The following is a 19,060-nucleotide window of genomic DNA, read 5'->3' on the forward strand; positions in this document are numbered from 1 at the left end:
CCTCTTCGAATCACAGATGACTCTATGATTTTGCTGGAACAATATAGGGCCCAACTCATGTGGATTAGTTGTTACAACTCCTCTTAGTCTTTACCTAGACTATGTTGCTTGTTATTTGATGGTTTGCTATGTTCTCATTGTTCTTTGTTCTCATTGTTCTCTTGCTCATATTGTGTTTCAATAATCTCCTCCTTTATTGCCGCCTTTTAAGTTTATGGATGACACATTGATGACTCGTTTGGTCTAGTTTGCCAGTTTACTGCTTTCGTTCCTGTTATTGTTCGGTCCAACATCTGCCCTTTTGTATGTTTAATTATTTATCCTAATCCTTGTTATTCATCGTCCTTACAGATTCCCTATCCTGACATCGTGGTTTCTCCTGGGCCCTCCGTTCGTCTCGTCCCGGACATGTCGTTTTCTCCATGTGGTTCCATCCCCCCTCACGTGTTCCCTGAATCTTCCTTTTGTAAGTACGTTGTTTGTTTGTGTATTATTTGTTCAGTCCTTTGTTTTATGTTCTGCAAATTCTTTATTTATCTTCCTGTTCTATCATTACGATTTCACACTTATTTCTTCTCAGGTGACTTACTTTCTTTTCCATTTTCGTCTCTGCTTTTCTATTTTCTACATTTCTCATTTTCCTAAGCTCGTTTCATTCCGCCTATTTTCTTATCTCTCTCTAAATATCTTTCAACTTTTTTGCGTGGAATTGAACTTTAACACTACAAGTTTGGATTCTTTTATTGCTGACCTTTCCACTTTATTGAATTGGAATGTTGCTAGGAAATGTTTCTTGTATTTTGATTTAGTATGTCATGCCACTTAAATTAGTTTCATGGAATATTAGGGGTTTAAATTCTCCTATCAAGAGACAGAGGGTTCTGTCACATCTAGCTAAGTTAATCGCTGATATTGTTTTCCTACAGGAAACACACCTTACGGAAAGTGAGTCCTTGAAACTGAAAAGAGGTTGGGTAGGGGAAATTTATTTTTCTCCCGGGGATGGTAAACGCAACGGAGTTGCAATCCTATGCCATAAATCTCTTCCAGTTACTTTACGATCGCAGGAAGCTGATACTGATGGGAGATGGCTTATTGTTCAATTATTACTAAAAAGGGGGGGAGGAGCCTAGCGCTTGACCAAGATGGCCGCGTGAGCTTAGAGCTCCCGAGACCCTCGCGCCCTCCGTCGACTATCCTGTCTCTAATCCTGATTGTATGCATGGCATCGTGTCGCTGAGTTGCCAGGGAGGCGATTGATGCTGCCTGCGGTCTGATCGTCCATCGGGAACCGGACTTATGACTGGCGAAAGATTGCGGCCTAACTCCCGGAGATGCCAGGGGCTAGAGTTGGCAGGATGCCCGACTCCTAGTTGATCAACAACGGCCTGGTGAGGTGTGAACTGTCGGACGGAGGCCCTCGCTCTTTCACTTTCGGTTTCGTTCCCTTTGTCTGCCCGGACACTGTAGTGCTCTGGGTGGCTTTATAACCCCGGGGACGCTCGGCGGGCTACTTTGGAAGAACAAGGCGGACCTGCTCACTCTTTATACCTCTCTCTGAGAGGGGACGGTCTTCACTGCATTGGACTGCCTGGAGTCCATTATGTCGGGCAAGGCAGAAGGAGATCGGCTGAAGACTAAGTCCACCAGGCGGGGAACGTATTCCCAAGTCAACAGTATGGACCGATACGCCCTCCTGAAGACATCGCCGAGTGGATCGAGCCAGGCGCCGGATGCCCAGAAGGAGGACTCGCCTGGGACACCGGAGCTCTCCCTGCAGGATGTCATGGGCGCGCTTGATGGGATGCAGACCTCGATGGGGCGGCAATTCGAGGCCCTGGCACATAAGGTGGATGCCATCCTGGTGGATGTCAACTTGATCCGCTCGGACCTGGGCAAGACAAACGAACGCGTTAAGGACCTGGACCACAAGACCACGGGCCTCACTGATGAGGTTGCGGATCTGCAGAACGAGGTCCGGAAGCTGAGGGCCGAGAGTGACCTCGCCGCCCGCCGGCTGGAGGACTTCGAGAGCCGGTCCAGGCGCAACAACGTGCGCGTCATCGGGGTCCCGGAGTCCTCAGATGAGGCTTCGGTGGACCTGCTTGTGGAAGATTTGGTCCTCAATCATCTGAAGCCTAAGGGCCTTGGAAAGTTTTTTGCGGTGGAAAGGGCCCATAGAGTGCCGGGCGGACGGCCCAAGGCGGGTGCCCCGCCGCGGCCGATTGTCGCCCGGCTCTTTCATTTCCGAGATCGGGACGCTATCCTGCAAGCTTCGAGGGTGACGGGCCCAGTCCCCTTCCAGAATGTGTCGGTGAATTTTTATCCGGACTTCACCCAGCAGGTGCAGAGACAGAGACAGAGCTTCCTGGGGGTGAAGCGAAGACTTCGGGAACGGGACCTAAAATATGCCATGCTTTTCCCCGCCAGACTACGGGTGGTGCATGAAGATCGGACATTCTTTTTTGACTCTCCTGTTATGGCCGACGAATGGCTGGACGCTTTGCCCCGGCGACGGACCGGGGACGACACAGCTGAGCATGGAGACAGTGGCCGGGATGGACAGGGCTGATATCTCAAAGCCGGCCTGACTTGATTTGACCATATTTGAAGATTTGAACAGAGTGCAGTAACTGTGGAGGGTTGCGGGAGGACGAGGGGTGCTCTTTTCCTCCCTTGGGGTACTTTTTGTAGATTTTTGTTTTTGTAGGGCGACAGGCACACTGCAAGTTGGGGGGGCTTTTTAAGCTGCAGCAGGGGTGCAGGGTGGGGGGAGTTATGGGGAGTTTGAATTTGTTGTTGGGGGGTTTATTTCTGCAAGGCATGATGATTATCCTCAGGGTTGTTCCATGGTGGCGCCTCGGGTGTGGGGTGGGCCTCTTTCCGTTTGAGGATGGGGGGTAGAGGCCTAAGTGTTATAAGCTGGAATGTTAATGGTTTGGGGATCGCATTAAGAGGGGGATTGTTTTGCAATTTCTGAAACGCTCAATGCCAGACGTTGTACTGCTGCAGGAGACGCATCTCATAGGCAATACGTGCTATGCCCTGAATAGGAAGGGGTATAAATTCATTGCACACTCGGGATTTTCTTCTGGGTCCAGGGGTGTGGGCATCCTTGTTAGAGCATCGCTGCCCTTTGAGGTGGACTCCACCATTGTTGACGATAGGGGGAGGTTTGTGGCGGTGGCGGGGCGGTGGGAAGGAAGGACTTTGGTTTTGGTTTCGGTTTATGTCCCGCCGGCCCTGCAGGCCGCCACATTTGCTGAATTGGGCAGGGCTTTGCTGACTCTCCCGGGGGGCATGCTGGTAGTGGGAGGGGATTTCAACGCTGTGGGCTCCGGACTGCTGGATAGATACCCGCCCAGGGACACAGGGGGGGCTCAGAAATGGCTTCCAGACCTCCTGGACACATTTGGCCTGATAGACTGCTGGAGGCTCCGGCACCCCACACAGAGTCAATACACGTTTCACTCCGGGGCGCATGGTAGCCTCTCCAGGATTGACTACCTGCTCACTCTGGCCGCACATGCCTCGTTGATATCCGAGGCGAGGCACATGGCACGTGGTATCTCTGATCACTCGCCAGTGTGGATCCGGCTGGATCTCGGTCGGGAGGGAGGAGGGAGGGTGGCCCCCATTAACCCATGGTATTTCCGAGACCCCAAGATGCGCAGCGCCCTGGTAAAGAAGGTAGATAATTACTTTAAGGACAATCTGGGAACCGTGGACTCGGCGATCTCGCTGTGGGAAGCTTTTAAGACCGTGCTTCGGGGGGAGGCCCTCTCCCTGGTGGTGACTGCCAAGAATCGGAGGGATTGCGAAGTGCGGCAAGTGGAGGAGGAGATTGCGGCCCTTGAGGGGGATATGGAGGAGGAGGTCACAGAGGCCTCATTGCATGAGCTTTGCTTGAAGCAGGCGGAGTATAGGGACCTGGTGACAGAAGCCGCCAAGACCCTTAGCAGGGAACAACAGGGCCGTCTGTATGATGTTGGAGATAAGGCAGGGAAACTCCTGGCGTGGCTGGACAGGAAGGAACGGGTCAATAGAGTGGTGCCAGAGTTGATTGGAGAGGGGGGAGAGGCGATTGTGGAACCTGAGGGGATTGTGGAGTGTTTTGCGGAGTATTTTCATAGGGTTTATTCCTCTGTGTCGGACAGGCCGCCCGAGGACTCGACTGATCTCCTCCGTGATATCGAGTTGCCCTGCCTCTCTGACATAGATAGGGACGATTTGGATGGCGACATCACGGTTGATGAGGTGGCGGGGGCGATTCGCGCGTTGAATTCGGGTAAGGCCTCTGGACCGAACGGACTGCCGATCGATCTGTACAAACTGTTCCCGGATAGGGTCGCCCCTCACCTGCGCGCCATGTTTTTGGAGGCGCGGGGGGATGGGATCCTTCCGTTGGATCAGCGGTTGGCGTCGATCGTGGTCATACATAAAGAGGGTAAACCCCGAGATAGATGCGCTTCCTACCGGCCCATTTCACTCCTCAACGCTGAGCCGAAAATTCTGGCCAAACTCCTGGCCACCCGTCTGATTAGGGTACTTGGCGATCTGGTCCACCCGGATCAATCTGGCTTTATCCCGCACCGAAACACAGCATTGAACCTTAGGCGTCTTCATGGCGTCATCGCCAGGGCGGGCACGCTGCGTGAACCGGCTGTTGTGGCATCTCTTGATGCCACGATGGCCTTTGACACGGTGGAGTGGGCATACTTATGGGCCGTGCTGGCCAAGTTTGGTTTCGGTCGCGGGTTTGTGAGTTGGGTCCGGTTGCTGTACGAGGGGCCACTAGCGAATGTTGTGGTGAATGGTCGGGCGTCTACTCCGTTTCAGCTTGGTAGGGGTACTCGGCAGGGCTGCCCCCTGTCGCCTCTGTTGTTCGCCCTCGCCCTTGAACCGTTGGCTGCGTGGATACGTTGGCACCCGGATATACGGGGCCTTCGGTGGTCGCCTGATCACGAGGACCGTATTTCGCTCTATGCCGATGATATCCTGTTGTATCTTGCCTCACCGAAGAAGTCACTTATAGTGGTCTGTGACGTACTCGCATCGTTCGGTAGGAACTCGGGGCTTGTGATTAATTGGGGCAAATCGTATTTGTACGTTCTTAGTGGCGATGTCCCACCGATCCCTAGAACATGTTCGATACAGGTTGCCCAGCAAGGTTTTGTGTATTTGGGGATTTTTATATCCATGGATCCTGTTGTGCGCTATGAGAGGAACCTGCTCCCCCCCTTGGCACGCTTGAGGCGAGATGTTGAAGGTTGGCGGAGGCTGCCGCTCTCCCTTGTTGGGCGTGCGGCCCTGTTCAAAATGATGTCCCTTCCCCGCTTCCTCTACGCCCTCCAGAACACCTTGGACTGGGTACCGGCCAAATACTTTCGGGAGGTCGAAGGCCTCCAAAGGACGTTGCTGTGGGATGGGCGGCCGCGAATAGCTATTTCAAAGTTGACGCTCCCATGGTACGATGGGGGCATTGCGCTCCCAGACATCCGACGGTACTATTGGGCCACGCAGCTGAGCGCGATCAACCATGGGTTTTACGGCCCTGCCCTTAGCCCTGGGTATGCCATGGATAGGTGGCTGCTGCGCGGAGGCAACTACTACAGGGCGTTGTATTCGCGGTCCCTAGACTCGTCCCTCACGGGGCCCACAGGTGTGGCGGTGCGCGTATGGAAGATGGCGACCGACTCGCTGGGCTGGAAGGATAGGCTCACCCTCGCTACCCCATTGTTTGAATCGGAACGGTTGGGAAGACTCTGGCACACGAAGGGCTTTGATAAGTGGGACCTGATAGGTATATCCAAGGTGGGAGATGTGCTGCATAAGGGGAGGGTAAAGTCCTTCGAGGAGTTGCGGACTGAGTTTGAGCTAGGGCCTTCAGAGTATTTTAGGTATATCCAGCTGCGTCACGCCCTCCGATCAGTCCTTGTGGAGGGTGAGAAGGTGCCGGAGTCCTCTCCCCTTGAGGACCGAGTTCTTGATGGTCATATGCCCGAGAGCACGATTTCGCTCATATATAAGAAGTTGATAAACGTCCGGGCAGACTTGCTATTGGGACTGAGAGAACAGTGGACCAGGGATGGCCTCGAGTTGGATAATGAGGACTGGCAGTCAGCGGTCTCTTCGCCTAAGGAGGTTGCGATCCCGTCGCGTCTGAGGCTGGTGCAGCTTAAAATACTGCACCGGGTGTATGTGACGGGGCCAAGGCTGGTCCACATGGGATTCTCGGAGGACGGCCTGTGCAGAAGGGGATGTGGTATGGTGGGTACTTTCCTGCACATCATCTGGGAATGTGGTGTCATTGTGGAGTTCTGGAGGAGAGTCCATGCAGTTATGGGGGAGGTGACGGGCATTGTGGTACAGCCGGAGGCGCGGTGCTGCCTCCTGAACGTCTGGGGCCCCACTGATCTCGATGAGGCGCAGACCCAATGGGTGACTCTGGGTAACATGGTAGCTAAAAGGGATATCGCGCGATTATGGGGCTCCTCAGGAACCCCTACACTGACCGCGTGGAAGGAGAATATGGATTGGAGCATGTTTAGGGAGAAGACGGTCTACTGCTCTAGAGGTCGCCCCCGGAAGTGGCATGCCATCTGGGGGCGGTGGAACCAATACAGGGGGGGAATATGTCTTGCCCCGGACCTGGAACCTCCCGAGGAACAGCTTTCCCCCTGACCTACCTTCCAGCACAGTTTGGTTTTGGTAACCGTTCTGGGCCTCTGCTGTTCCCCTTCTTCCTCCGCACACAGTCTTATACTTAGTAGATGAGTGGGGTCCTGCCTCCCCTGGGGGCTTTCGCCATGGGATTTCAATGTTTCTGCCTTGCTGGGGTTTGTTGTGTGTTTTTTCTGTGTTTATTTAAAATTGGACCTTTGCATTACTCATCGTACTGTATCTGGGACACATTACTGTATCTAACTTGCAATGCTGCCGAACCCTCGGGCTGTCGGCTGAATAGCTGTGTCCTGAATTTCGAAATAAAGGTTTTCAAAAAAAAAAAAAAAAAAAATTATTACTAAAAAATATACCAGTTTCTTTTCTTAATGTTTCCGCACCTACAGGTGGAGATGTTTCTTTTTGGCCTGTCCTAACAAAGAGAATTTCGAATTGTGTTGAGGATAATTTTATTTGGCTGGAGATTGCAATCAAGTATTAGACCCTTTTCTAGATAGAAACTCTAAAGTGGCTTTTATACCCAGAAAAACACATAAATCTTTTGCTCAAGCTATATCTCAATATAAATTGCTTGACGCCTGGAGCCTTTGCAATCCCACCATCAGGTAATATTCCTTTTATTCCTCATCACATCACACCCAATCAAGAATTGACTATATTTTTGTTTCCCATAATATTTCGCAATCCCTCACGTTTGCAGACATTGGTCCTATTCTCCTTTCGGATCACGCACCTGTTTCCATTGGCTTCAATATATTGCCTAAAACTAACTCTCCCAGAAGATGGCGTTTTAATAACGCTCTTCTCCTACACCCCAAATTCTCTGCATCTTTTATCCCTTTTTTTACCGATTACTTTGAAAGAGTCCCTATCACCCGCAATTATCTGGGACGCATTTAAGGCATCAGCGAGAGATTTTATTATAAACTTTGTTGCGAAAAATCGAAAGTCTGCACGTATGATTACCACGCCTCTACTACAAGATATTAAGGCACTAGAACACTCTTATTACACATCACAATTGGAGACTTGTTTGAAAGCCCTTATTAATGCTAAATTGGAATTTAACAAAAAATCAACAGAAGATCCTTCACTTTAATTATGAAAATCTAGTGCAAAATTTTATGGAGGTAAAAACAAAGAAGGGAAAATTTTAACCAACAATCTAAAGATCCGTCAAAATAAATTAAATATAGATTCTGTTTTTGGTGAGCACTCAGTCTTAAAGTTTAAAGATGTTGAAATTTTAAATGAATTCTCCCTTTTTTACAAATCCTTATACTCTTCAGAAACCCAACCCACGAATCATTCATTATGGCAATTCTTCTCTAATATCCTAAAACATCCACAGGCACCTCCAGATTTATCTCAATTAGAATCTGATCTCTTCCAGCAAGAACTCCTACATGCTCTCCAAAACCTTAAAGATAAAGCACCCGGCCCTGATGGTTTTACTGTTGAATTTTATACACATTTCTTCAAGTTTTTAATACCCAAATTGCACTCACTTATAAGCTTTTTTTCTTCCTCAAACAGCTCCTCTGGCTCCTTCTCGGAAGCCCACATATGTCTTATCCTTAAGGAAGGTAAAGACTCCAAGCACTGTAAAAATTACAGGCCTATCTCATTGGTTAATATTGACTACAACATTCTTTCCAAAGCCTTAGCCATACGCTTGGATTCCTATTTACCAAACCTACTGGGGAAAGAACAATTTGGTTTTGTTAAAGGGCGAGTTATCACGGATAATACACGGCTCTTTTTTGATGTTTCATCCAAATCATCACATCTTAATCATTCCTTGGCGGCAATAGCGTTGGATGCCGAAAAGGCTTTTGATAGGGTTGAATGGAAATCCCGACCAGAAGAATCTATTCCTGCTTTTTTAGAGGAGGTGCAATCCTATTCTCTCATTTCTGGATATAAATTAAATAACCATAAATGCGAAATATTGCCCTTAACAGAATACACTTTCAGTTCAGATTTTCATCCTTCCCGATTTAAATGGATTCCAAAAAGCATTAAATATCTAGGCCTACATTTTACGCCCTCAATCTCAGAGGCAGTAACATTATGTATGAATAAACGTCTTCAAAAGATCTCAGAATTGACTTCTAAATGGCACCCTCTGTATCTGTCATCGTGGGGCCGTTTGGATACAATCAAGATGATGTTATTACCCATAGTTTTATATACCATTTTGAATATCCCAGTCCCAATCACAACCAAGTTATTTAAAAAAATCAACTCCACTTTCTCCTCTTTTTTTGTGGTGCCATAAAAAACCCCGTATGTCTTTGCTAAAATTAATCCGCCCTAAGTCAGAAGGAGGAGTTAATTTCCCGGATTTTCAGGTTTATCAGAAAGCCTTCCTACTGCGCCAGGCACCTCTCTGGTTGCTTGATTCTACAGATGACTGTCATCTCTGGACTTTAACCGAGCGCCTTTTTTGATCTCCTTATACATTTCGTGAATATCTCTCTTTCTCACGCAAACCACAATCCATTTCAAGTCCTGTAATAAAACACACTTCAAAATTACTTGCTTTATTTCCTCAATCTATTCATGATTCCAGGGATTCCTTTCTTAACTCAACAATTTGGCATAATAAAAAATTGTTGGTCCATGGTAAACCTTTTTATTGGAGGGCTTGGAGAAAAAGGGGTTTGGTTTGGATCCACCAACTATTCTCAGAATCACAATTTATACCTTTTCTTATGCTCAGACAGTTATTTAATCTGCTGACTTCTTTTAACCATAAATATGCCTTACTCAAACACACTGTGATGGAGGCCTTCTCCCACCTTTCTACTCTGCCTGCAACCCCCAATACCTCTGACTCCCCTTCTAAACTCCATGCCTTGTTAGCAACTACACCCAAAGCTTCTATTATTTATAAATATTTGCAAGACACAGCTACTGTAAGACAGAAGACAAGAATTGAAGAGGCATGGGAGCGTGACTTCACCACTTGCTGGCCGTTAACTCTTTGGGAGGGTATATGGACCAAACTGCGTAAAGCCTCCAGCGCAGCAAATATCACTCAACCACTATTTTCTGTTTATTATAGACTTTTATTTACACCAGCTATTTCATGTAAACGTTTCCCATCCAGCACGGATACATGTTGGACTTGCTCTTCCCCTAACGCTGATTTGTTTCATACGTTATTCACCTGCTCACATGTACAAAGCTTTTGGAAACAAGTATGGTCTCAAATCAATTTAATGTATAATACAAACTTTTCCTTTTCTTTTACACACATTTTCTTGTGTAGTCTCTCTTCCATCTGGAATGATGTGACACTTAATGTCAAGATTATCGATTTGTTACTAGCAATCGCCTTCCAACAACTTACTGTCAACTGGAAAGATTTTTCGAAAATCTCATACAGGGCCTGGTGGTACTCTGTATGGCATAATCACAGACTAGATACTGCCTTTGTTTACCCATCTCAAATGGCCTCAAAACGTGTTGATTTATGGTCGCCTGTCACGATATTTATCGATATTAGTGCTAAACATCATTTCCAACCTTCACAACAGGAGGTCTCCAAACCTCCCTGAATCCCCTAATGGTTCCATTAGTTTCGTTCTAGTACTTAACATACATATGTCTCTTTTGATATGCATTCTTTTGTTTCCTCTTTGTATAATCCACCCAATTCTGCTACTCTCTATGTAAGGAGCTTGGATTATGATGTTGTACAATTTATACTGTATATTGTGTTGGTCACCTCAATTCTCTCTCAATAAAATCATTTGAACTTAAAAAAAAAAATTAAATCTGCACACACATGGGTGCAGATTTACAACTTTTCGTAATTCACAAACATTTATCGATAGTATTCCTAGGAAGCAGCGCTAGTCACAAGTCTCCGGTCTACTTCCAGAAAGTATTTGTGAATTCCTCGTCACCGCTGTGCATTGAGGATTGTGCTGGAAAATATTTTGAATCCTTACAATGCACCCTCATGAATTCTGGAAACGTTTGCTTCTAGTTTACACCATGGGCATGGTTTTACTCCTGCCTTTGTAAGAAGTAAATGAAAGGATTTGAATAGCACACTAACATACATGACAACATTTTAGAAGCGGAAAGTATTTCCCCCATTGACTTCTATTGAAGCAGAGTAAATTTCAGGCAGTTTACAGCCAAAATAAAGCCATGTTTGCCCTCGAAAATCGTGAGTCTCACGCCTGTATCGGGTCTTTTGGCATTTATGCACCATTTGTGTGCTGGAAAGTGGATGGAGGGGAGTTTGTGAACGCCCACAAATGCCCAAACGTATCAGAGAAACCTCCTCCTCCTGGAAGGCCCGTTGCCCACGGCTTTAGTAGGACTTACTCTGGCGCAATATTGTACAATCCTGGGATGGTGCTGTGTTTGACAAATGGTTTTGATACCTTGGACTCATAGGGCTAGCCATTTTAAGCCATACTTATACAAGACAATGGCTTTGTGTGTCTATCACCTGTAGAGTTTAACAGGACATCTTTACTGTTACTGACTTTAAGTACTGGTGCTATATAATGAAGAAGCTATTAGGAAATGCCTAAAGGCCCATAGGAATGAATGGGAAACCATTCGCAATTTGTGATTACCAAAGAGGTAATCGCAAATTGTGAATGCAATTTTAAGGGTGATAGGGGGCCAATAGGCCACCCTGATTCACCCCCAAAACTGGCATGTGTGCACATGTGGCGCACACATATGCCCTAATTTTGCTATTACCTGTTTTGCGATTGGGTTTTGGTTTAATGCATCCCAAAAGGCAAAATACCGGTTGCAAGGGGCAGATTCTGCGAATCGGCCCGTTTGCGACTGGTATTTTGCTTGATGCATGTGCCCCGTAGTCTATAGTACTCATGCACCTGTAGGATCTCAAAAACCGAGTTGTCAATTATGGTCTGAATGGACTTCAGTACGTGTTTCCTTGAGGTTTTATCCAATTGTTTGCTTAAGTTGTTTGTGGGTAGACAGCCAGTGGGGGGTCAATCCTAATTCTCACAAGTTAAAATTCCTGCAAATTATTTAGTGGTTCACTTGGTCAGATTTTCGCTTCTCTGGCTCAGCCTTTTCGCTCGCGCTGAGCTGGAGCTGTTGAAGTAGATATTAATCAAAAGAATCATAATTAGGGAAGATGTTGTGATGAGTCTTTCCAGTGGGAGCACTTGAAGCATCTCATCTTGATTTGCTATTTCTGTCACTCTTAGTTTCAGGTTGACATAAGTTGACCGCCCTCCCCCCCCCCCGGCCTCCCAAAGATAGTATGTTTTCCTTGCTGCTTGATGCACCCCTTGGAAGCCAGTAATTGTTAGGGGTTAGTCACCATGTACGCAGAGTACGTCAGTTGCCATTAGGGGTGATTTTGCGTATTCAGATTTTAGTCGTCTTGATAGCCCGGCGACATTCCCTGTCAGGAGCTTTATGGGTTCTTGTATCTTGGCTGAGCGCGTCTTAATGCTAGGAGCGGTTCATTGCCTCTCTGGGCAGGTGAGCGGAACCCAGCTCCAGTCAGGTGTATGCTCTCCCCCTATCTTTCCTGTCGCGACTTTACTGGTGGCGCCCCTTGTTGGTGAGTATACAAATGCCCAGTCCCCCTTAATACCTAAAGGGGCAAGTTTTTAAGTTGGGTGGGTCTTTTGACTTTTTTAATGGTGCAGGATATTTGGGCGCCCCTCAAGAATAGGCTTTGGTTCCAGTATAGCTTCTGCCAGTTGGTTTGTTTTTAGGGTTAAGACTATGGCTTCCGTTTCTACACTCTGGCATAGTTTTGAACTCTATGCTTAGAATGTCTTCAGGCATAATTTTTAACTGCTTGGGGATGGCATGAAACAGCCGTAATAGGTTGGAATGGTTCACGACGTCGTGGCTCCCCTCTGAGGGGTAATGTGGGATGAGTACCAGCTTTGTTGGTTTGGCGTCACTTGAGTATTTGCCAAGTTGGCCTTCATTGCAAGCTCGGGCAAGGATGAAATGGTCTAAGGAGGTTGATCTACTCCTGTCAGGTCATCATTTTTATTTGCAGAGGAGGTTACATCCTGCGCAGCTACTACCGGTGCCTGACCAGATGGTTGCTGCACCCTCTGTGTGTAGCTATTGGTCGCTGTAGCTGAAATTAGGTAGCTTTGACTTGTGGTGGAGCCAGTGTTTTGTGTGCATGAAAAGAGTGCTGATATCTTGGTACCAGGGAATAGGGGGGCTGTCGATTGAGCTGGTTCTTTCTTCTTGTTTCCTTCATTTATTGGCAGAGCTTCCATCTGGTCCTGGATGCGTTGTTGCGGTGTCCTCTGTAGATGGGTTGCTATGCTTCATGCCTCACTAGGGTCGGTGTTAAACTTAGGTGAGGTGGGTGCTAAGGTCAGAATTGTATCGAGTGGAAATGCGGTCAATTGCGCTGGTTTTCGTTCGCTCTTCTCTTTTTCGCTGCCTTTGAACATTGGGTAAACGCTAGGCGTATTTTTGTCAGATGTCTTTTATTTGGGATGGGGTGAATTTGAGAGTCGTTCTTTCTCAGCTTTGCTTCTGGCCTTCTTTTGTCTTTTATTTTGCTCTTTTTGATAAGGCGACAGACCATTGGTTTTCTCTAGGAGTTGTGCTGTCCTTAAGATGACCATGGGGGATTTTGTCCATATCTTCTGAGTCCTGTTCCTGCTCTAAGGGGGGTTGTGACGCATCCTCATTGATGTTTCCTGTTAGGGTGGGCAGAGAGATGTTTGGGGAGTTTTTAGGGGGTGGCGTCGTGCTCTGCAATGGGGATGTTAATGTGATTATCTTGCCTACTGGCTCCAGTGTATAAGCTGCTTTTTGCTAACTTTGCCCGGATCCCTTGTCTGTTGGTTTTGTGTCTGGCCTCCTAGGGCAGCTACATATTTGTAGTTATAGGGACGATTTTATGTCGGTTATTATTAGATTTAGGTCCTCTGGCAGAATGCAGAGTTTCTCCGCAATCTGGTGGCAGATACGCGAAGAGCACGATATGGCCTCCTGCATAACTAATGTTACCGCCTGCCCGAGCTGCAGGGTGGGAAGGGCTTTGTCCTCGAGTGGGGTACATGCTTTCTGCACATCAAGGGTGGTGAAAGCCTTTGACGCTCACCACCTTGAGGACTGTAATCACTAGCCATCCTGGGAGGGTAGAGGAGTGACCTCCTTCCTGCCATGGACTTTTCCTCCATCCTGGGGAAGTGCTAGCACATCCCACCTGGAGGGCAGATGCTTGTCATGGCGGCAAAAGGCTTGAAGAAGCCTCCCAAGACATTGGAGCATTGTATCTCAGGGAGGCACTCACGTAGGGTGGAACCTCGGTGCATGCCAGCTCACCCTCAACGTGAAAATAATGTTGGAGATGAAAAATCACAATATTTGATGCCAAATATTACACATTTCGGTCGTTCCATAATGGAGCTGGCTATCTTGAGTTGGCCTGGTAGCCAGCGCATGTTACTCTATGGAAGGCTGGTCACTTACAGTAAAACCGTGTTTTACAGGGTTACTGCAGAGGTATATATGTGGGAACATATATATCCACACCGTTAATATAATGCACTCTACCCCCTGGGCTCAGGTGGGTAACCTTAAGAGCGACTTGCATATAATTAAGGTAGTGAGATTGGCTCTGCCGCACGTGATGTGTGCCAAGACCTTCTCGAGCAGACTGATACCAGTCCGTCAGCACACTAGACGGTGGTAAGTATTCCAGGGGCATCTCTATGGTCCCTTCTGGGTGCACACCATAATAATTTCAATACTGGAATCAGTATGGATTTATTAAGACCATGTGTTTGTAGCAAACAACATTGTTTTTAGTGAAGCCATCATGTAGCTGGGGAACTCGTAATGACCAGTGCCCAGTACATACACTTAGGATGGATTCTCTGTTCACTTGCAATACCTAGTAATAGAACTAGACATCACAGGGGCATACCTGCTCATGCAGATATGTCCTCGCATGTAATATTATGCCCCCTTCCTTAAGGCTATAAGGCCTGCTGTAGAGGTGACATATATATATTACCTACTGGCCAGTAGCTGGTTATAGTTAGAACCTAGTTTCCATAGGAAATGCAGATTTTGATTTGCTAATAACTTTGGTGTCATTTGACAAATCTTTGTGAAATTCTCTAAACAAAAAAGTCTATCCAGGTCAGCTCCTATCCTGAAAGTTTGGGGGTGATTCGCGAAGCGGGGGCTGAGAAAAAAGGGGGGGTCCCAAAACGCATTTTCCCCATGTTAATTTCTATAGGAAATTTTGCGTTTGAGCTACAGCCTGAACTGCTGAACGGAATTACCCCAAATTTGGCAGAAAGGTAGAGCTTGGTTCAGAAAGTGACCTTTTTTTCAAATGGTGTAAATCCGTTCAGTCGTTTTTGAGAAATTAAAAAAATAAGAGTCAAAAAATAATTTTCCCAAAGGAAACTTTGTGCAAGGCTACAGCCGAAACTACTGAATGGAATTACCCCATTTGGCAGAAAGGTAGTGCGTGGGTCAGAAAGCGACCTTTTTGTTTTAAATGGTGTAAATCCGTTCAGTAGACAACAGGATGTGGGAGCACACCGCTGACCTCTCACGCAAGGTTCGCCCCTGGCATTCTGGGTAATGCAGTCTCTTGTAGATCGCTCCGATATAGTTGAGTATTTCGCCAAGGTTGGCGCAGATAGTGCTCATCTCTAGACTCGTGTTTCGGGTTAATTAACCGTCATCAGTAGAGAATACAGTCTTTTATTTTGGGGTTTCCTGAGTAGGCTGCCAAACATTATATCAGGTCCGATACCTCTCACTAGTACGCAGGTGCTTCATCCACGAGCTCGTCAGCTCAATGACTCACGGGAGTACTTTAAATAGACAACAGGATGTGGGAGCACACCGCTGACCTCTCGAAAGAACTTTTGTGCAAGTACACACGCTTGATGAACTGCATACACAATAATGCTTAGGGGTGAACCCGCTGGGAGGTAAAGTAGCGTGATCCCACATTTGTTTCCTAATTCCGTTCAGTAGTTGCTGAGAAAATAGAAAAATAAAAGTTTCAATATCTGTGCGGAGCCTAAGTGCCGTGCACGAGCTTCACTGTGATTGGTTGCGAACACTCCAAACCAGGAAGTGTTGGCAGCCATCTTGCTAGTCGGTAGAAGCGAGTCGGCAGAAAACAGAGAACCAAAGGTACAAAACAAGAGCAGGGGGCAGGGTAGAAACACCCTGACCCCCTAGGCCTAATCAGGGGGTCCCATAAGAACCCCCAGGGCCAAACAAACATTTAAAAAAAAAAAAAAAAAGAAAGTGCAATTCGCACTGGGGTCGCAGGTTCCTGCGTTTTAGTTCAATGAGACAACGGGGTGCGGTAGGTTTCGGGGGAATTTTTTGAAAAATATAGCAGGGGCTCACTGGGGTTGCGGGGGCCCGCTCTAGTCGGAACAGTCCCGGGGCTCGCTGGGGTCCCTGCAGTCCCGGGCCTTTACTCATGTTGCGAGGGGTGTTGCGCTGCTCCTCTCCTGGAGCCCGCCATGTGCTTATAACTTTTTGTGGATTCCTGCGTTTTATTTTCATGAGATCCCGGGGTGGGATAGGTCTCCGGGGAATTTAAAAAAAAAAAATTGCAGGGGCCCACTGGGGCTGCGGGGGCCTGCTGGATTTCCTGCAGACTCGGGGCTTTACTCATGTTGGGAGGGAGTTGCACGGGCCCTCTCCTGGAGCCCTCCATGTGCTTCTAACTTTGGCGTCGTTTGACAAATGTTTACGAAATTTTCCAAAAAGTTTTTCTCTTTTTTGATCAGCTCCTATCTTGAAAGTTTAGGGGTGATTGGTCAAGGGGGGGGTTGAGAAAAAAGGAGGGTCCCAAAAAGTGTTTTCTCAATGCATTTTCCATACAAAAGTTTAGACAAGGCTACAGATGAAACTGCTGAACGGAATTACGCCAAACTTGGCAGGGGTAAATGTCTTGGTCCAGAAAGCGCGCTTTTGTAGAAATGGTGTAAATCCGTTCAGTAGTACTTTGAGATATTCAAGGAAAAAAATATATATGTCTGGACGGTGCCTGACTTCTGAGCACGAGCATGCGTCTGATTGGCTGCTGACACTTCAAACCAGGAAGTGTTAGCAGCCATCCTTTGCCTCACATCGAGTGAAAATATAAAAGAAAGGTTCCGGGGTCAATTTAATATAGCGGAGCTATATGTAATGATGATTTGGACGCAGTTAAGGTTTAAGATTTATTAACAATAAAGGAGAAACAGGTGAGCACCAGGTAGTATGACTTCCACTTCAGGACAGCAGTAGGAAGATAACCCTTTCACACTTCTTGTGCCAAACACCACCACTTCGCAGCTATGCCATTAGAAGCCAGTCCGTCGGCTCGCAGCTCCCTACCTTTGCAAGCTAGTACGCTGCTGTGCATGTACCTCTGCAAGCTACTATGCTGCTGTTCCTTTGGGAGTGGACGGCTCGTAGTTCTGCGTCTGTGAGTCGAGCGGACGGGCCGCAATTGTCCCTCTGTGAGCCTGGGTTCGAACTGTTCATAAGTCACACTACATAAGCATTGAAAAGCCATTTTGTGATTCAGTCCGTCAGCTGGCATCTGTCCGAGGCATTTCTGAAAACATACCGGACTTTTTTCTGTGAGAGATACCCCTTTCACGCTGCCTCTCCCCACATCAGCAGGTAACGCTCCCTCTTCCCACATTACCAACATACCCCCAAGAACCTTCTTGGGCCCGGAAGTGTCCCTGTGCAGTTGGACAAACAAGAATCTTAGTCATGTATAGATTTACATATAAAACATTTTATTTAAACAAAACAACAACAAATAAAACTGAAGTCTGGTGCTGTGGTCGCTGCCACGAAGTTGGGGTCACTGCCATTGAGGACTCAGGACACAGTTCCACATGTGGGATCGGCTTGTGTTGAACAGTGTTAGTTGCACCATGTGTCGTGCCTTGTGTTGTACAGGGTTAGTGGCACCACGTGTCGCCGGCCTTTGCATATGGAAATATGCCTAACTGATCAAAGGGAGTCTGGTACTGTGGTCGCTGCCACGGACTTGGGGTCACTGCCATGGACTTGGGGTCACTGCCATTCAGGACTTAGGACACAGTTCCACATGTGGGATCGGCTTGTGTTGAACAGGGTTAGTGGTACCACGTGTCGCAGCTTGTGTTTAACAGGGTTAGTGGCACCACGTGTCGCCGGCTTGTGTTGAACAGGGTTAGTGGCACCACGTGTCGCCGGCTTGTGTTGAACAGGGTTAGTGGCACCATGTGTTGCGGCTTGCATTGAATTCTGTCTCAATAAGGCCACGTGGCGATGACTTGTGGTGCAGTGAGTTAGAAGTACCTTTGGCGCTGAGCGTGTCCGTACCCTGCGATGATGCTTCATCCGAGCGGGCTGCACTGGGAGAAATGTCTTTTGCCTACTGAATTCTGCCTTAATACGTCCATGTGGTGATGACTTGTGGTGCAGTGAGTTAGTGGCACCTGAAGCACTCAGCGTGTGCGCACCCGGCGATGATGCGTGGTCCGGGCGGGCCGCACTGGTAGCAATGTCTTTACATGCATTGAAAGAATCTTCATAGCAGTCAAAATCTCCAAGTAATTCCATTTCAGTCCGCCAAGGTTTGAAGAGTTGCAGAAGAGCTAAATAGAAAAACTCTCTCTTATCTGGATTATCACAACTTAATTTCCTGTGATTAATCAAATTTCCTTTGGCATTCTTTACGAAACATCAATGAGATCCAATTACAGCATATTTCCCTTCATTTATTTTTTCTGTAACATTTTTTCTAAAACTATAATGTTGCAGTTTTTCATATACACATATGTTTTCCAGGTATGGACTTCTATTTGGATAGTATGCGAGGAACAGGAATTGAGTTATCTGCAACATATTGTATGTCCATATTTGCATTCCACTTCTTCAAAATTACTGGATTGTAATCATTAATGTACTTCGATTCTTCTGTTCTTTTTATATTATAAGTATTTTTGGGTGATTTTCGAGTGATAGTATGCCTCACTGCTGACATAAAACTGTTCACTCTTCCTTGCGATGACTTATGGTGCACTGAGTTAGTAGTACCTTTGGCGCTCAGCGTGTACGTACCCTGCAATGATGCGTGGTCCGGGAGGGGCGCACTCGGACCAAAGTCTTTTGTCTATTGAATGCTGCCTCAATAAGGCCACGTGGCGATGACTTATGGTGCACTGAGTTAGTGGTACCTTTGGCGCTCAGCATGTGCGCACCCTGCGATGATGCGTGGTCCGAGAGGGCCGCACTGGGAGCAATGTATCTTGCGTACTGGACTGCGTCATGTGCAATCGCTACTCAATGTGAATTGTGATGCCTGCTGTTTGCAGTGCGGATCGACCTTCCTGAGGCACTA

General features: G+C 47.2%; 1 protein-coding gene across 1 annotated transcript in view; it reads left to right on the forward strand.

Annotated features, from left to right (window-relative positions):
- The first annotated feature begins 354 nt into the window (after window positions 1-354).
- The window catches only part of LOC146870881 (butyrophilin subfamily 3 member A2-like), a 104,370-nt gene continuing 85,664 nt past the window's right edge, over window positions 355-19,060 (forward strand). Inside the window, exon 1 of the mRNA XM_085599718.1 lies at window positions 355-466. The gene's annotated coding sequence lies outside the window, so the exon portion shown is untranslated. The remainder of the gene's footprint in view (window positions 467-19,060) is intronic.

The sequence above is a fragment of the Triturus cristatus genome, chromosome 1_1 (assembly GCF_964204655.1).
Source record: "Triturus cristatus chromosome 1_1, aTriCri1.1, whole genome shotgun sequence".
Classification (NCBI taxonomy): domain Eukaryota; kingdom Metazoa; phylum Chordata; class Amphibia; order Caudata; family Salamandridae; genus Triturus; species Triturus cristatus.